Source organism: Triticum dicoccoides, chromosome 4A (assembly GCF_002162155.2).
Source record: "Triticum dicoccoides isolate Atlit2015 ecotype Zavitan chromosome 4A, WEW_v2.0, whole genome shotgun sequence".
In the NCBI taxonomy this organism is placed as follows: domain Eukaryota; kingdom Viridiplantae; phylum Streptophyta; class Magnoliopsida; order Poales; family Poaceae; genus Triticum; species Triticum dicoccoides.
The window spans coordinates 245,890,079-245,893,429 of NC_041386.1; positions in this window are offsets into that span (position 1 = coordinate 245,890,079).

Genomic DNA, 3,351 nt, shown 5'->3' on the forward strand with positions numbered 1-3,351 from the left:
CTAGATCGATGTGACATCGAGTCGGGGTCCTGACAGCGTTGGTATCAGAGCTTGACTGCCTGTAGGATTACCAAGCCAAACTGGTCGAAGTTGAGTCTAGAAATGCTTTAGTTATATAAGGGAATTGATTGTGGGATGGAACGTAAGGCTCTTTTTACTCCTTATACCTCATGGCCTTCTGATCTGAGTCATCATCTTCTCTTCTACGGGGATTAAGAACTAGGCTTTCTCTTCTTTCTATTAGGATCACGTGTTACTAATCCGTAGACTTATAGATTGTTGGATTTAAGCTTGAGTTCAGTTTCTACTACTTCCGTACGTTAATTGTTGATCTCGAAACCTTGACATCGTGCTTCTGAGTGGTTATGCCACCATTTTTGTGAATGTCTCAAATCTTTTCTGAGCATTTACAGCCGTTATGCTGTCCGAGTCATTCCAGGTTTCTAAACAGTCTGATGCACTTGCAGATTCCTTCCTTCCGTTTCAATGTTCCTTTGGGCCAGATTAACCACACTAATTAGTAAGTTGAGGTACTTTATTGCCTCGACATATATGTTGGAATAATTATTATGACCCTAGGTGTTTTAGGGAGTCACCTAGTAATCTAGCAACGTTTTGTGTTCCCAGTGTGATGATTCTGGCCTTTATTCTCGAAAGCATCCCGTGATGCCACATAGTTAGTAGGTATTCTACTCCTGGGTTTTGAACCCGAGATTCACTCTACTTACATCATGTTGATAGTGTTGCTAGTTCCTTTAGGATATTAGTAACCTTTGCGATAGTCCTTAAAGTCCGTGGTATCTTCTTCTTCCAAATACCATGAACTACTTATGGCAGAAGTTCCTCGTTGAACTGAAATATCACAACAGGATTATTCTTGATGAGTTCTCCATTATATATTGTGGCTCTGCCAGTTCTACCTTTCTGCATGGGTTATCCGGAAGAAATATGTTGAACTTCGTTCGACATGCTAAACCATGCATCCACAACTCAGAAAATTGTATGTTCCTTTGAGTTGTCCCTCTTTAGTTGTCTTCTGACCCTCGTCTATCAATTGATAGTCAAGATTATGTGTGCATTCGTTCATCGATGCCTATTACTCTTGTGGTCCGTCAAGCCATTCCATTCAGAATGACTAGGAGAAACAAACTCCAGTACCTCTTCCATATCCAGGATTGGGTCAAAGAAGTTGTGCTCCGCAGATCAAATGCCAATCCAGCTTTTGGTTCTGTTCTACCTTGGAGTATTACCCCCTTTATGTCAGAATTGTCATGAGAACTCCACCAACTCTCATGAATTTTGACGTAGTGATACTTCTCACCATCATTAGTCATTCCTCGGTTCCTGTGTTATCGTAACCGGAATGTCGACAAGTGAATCGTGGTGTGTGAAATCAATACTGCTAGCAACTCCGTTGTTTGGTAGTTAAAGGACAATAAATTCATTCTTAGCATGTTGGTTAGTGAATCATCATTCTAAGATTGATCGTGCTACCTAGTCCTTGTTCTCGGTGCACTCCTCGATCGATGAGTTAGGGTTATTTCAAATCTTCGCTCTATTGATCATATCGTCTTGCCTCAAAAAGCAAGATTGTTCTCGAGCTTAGTAACATATCGGTGGCTCGTGATTTCCGAAGATCTTCTCGGAAGTATTACCAGGCTGTCACCTGACCGCTATGTTGAGCTCGTGATCAAGTTGGTTCTTGTGAACCACCTTCTCTCCAAGAATCGGTGTTAGATATCCCCGAGCTAGTTGGTTAAGCTAGACAACAACTTGGAGGGTTGGAAGATAAAAGCTTGCCTGACTTAGTTCATTCTAAAGGGATATTCTTGTGTAGTGAGTGTTGAAGAAAGATGATATCTTCATCGATTGGTCCCTGTGATCAGTTGCTGGACCTATTGTCTTATCAATCCTTTGATTTGAGTGTGGGCTATCGTCAAATCAAGTCAGAACCAACGATGTCCGTAATGTTGTCTTACTCGTGGTTGATCCCTCGAGCATACGCCATTATATCTTTTGGGTCTGACCAATGCTATCACCGTGTTCACATGATGGTGGAAGTCCAGTGATATGGAAATTCCGATGAGTTGTTGTTGAGCCCATTGACAACATCCTTAAATTCTCCATGATGTTGTTGAATATTAAGTTAGTGTTGGAAACTTTCGAAAGCATTTTCTTCATGCTAGCTCATGAAGTACTTGTTTGATGAAAGGAGTGACTTCCTTTGATTCACGTGCATTTTGATGTAAGTTGCCGTCGTGAATTCGAGAAAGTTTGTTTTTGCTCCTTTGGAATCATCCCAAATCAGTCATGCACCCGTGCGAAGTATTCTGTAGTCTGGAGACTTGCAACCTTCATTCTATATGTGTCCCTAGCACACTAAGCCACTGATTGACTTGTTCAAGGAAAAGAAGTCTATGCTTGGGATCCAATCCATGGACTTGCGTAAAGGCTTCGATATCCTCGATTATGGTTCCCCACCTGAACTCGGTAGTGTTGATTATAAGACTACTACGTGGCCATGCTTGTCTGGGACAACATGTTCACATGTTTGTAGCAGAACCAGCTCATGTTTTGGAGCTTGCTATCGTAGTTCATTTCCCGAGAATCTCGCAACGTCATCTCGTCGATTTGTGTTGCAAACTTTCATTTTTCTTCCTGGACTCGATGAGTCTGGAATATCCTGACACCAACCAGATCTGAATCTCAGGCAGATATGATGGTTGGAACATTCTCCAAGAACTATAATATTGGTGCCTCGATAACCGGTAAAGTGGATGTCGTGGCCAACACATCCAGCCGGAAGACCTGTTATTATAATATCTTGATTGAGGAAGTTGGCCACCTCCCCATAAGAATTTGGTAGGGTTTACTCCCTAGTTGTTCCTTATGGATTTTTGTGTTCCTGAAGTCCGACCTTTACTTGATGTTCTAGTTAGCAAACCATATCTAAGAATGGGTTACACTAGCACGTCAAGGAGAACATTAGAAGCGGAGTGCTAAATGTCTCTCGGTCGATCATCCAGATTTTGTTTCCTTGGCCTCGCCAAGGTGAAATCTAAGAAGGTGTTATCTTCCTTTGCATCGGCATCTTCCACCGGTATTCATCATGGTAGTAAGTTGTGTTGCCAGAATCCTTGACACGGATATTGGTAGAATCTTGATGATTGTGGAAATGCTCAAGTTCTTGAGAGCACGCACAAGCGCTACGTGTTATCATCGGCTCTAACTGGGATTCCTCTCAGTTTCCTCGGCAATGCTATAACCCTTTCAAACAGTGAATCCACTCTCTATTGTTGGGTTCTTCCCCAGTTACCAGAATCATTCCCAGCATTTGCATTTTGTTCCCAG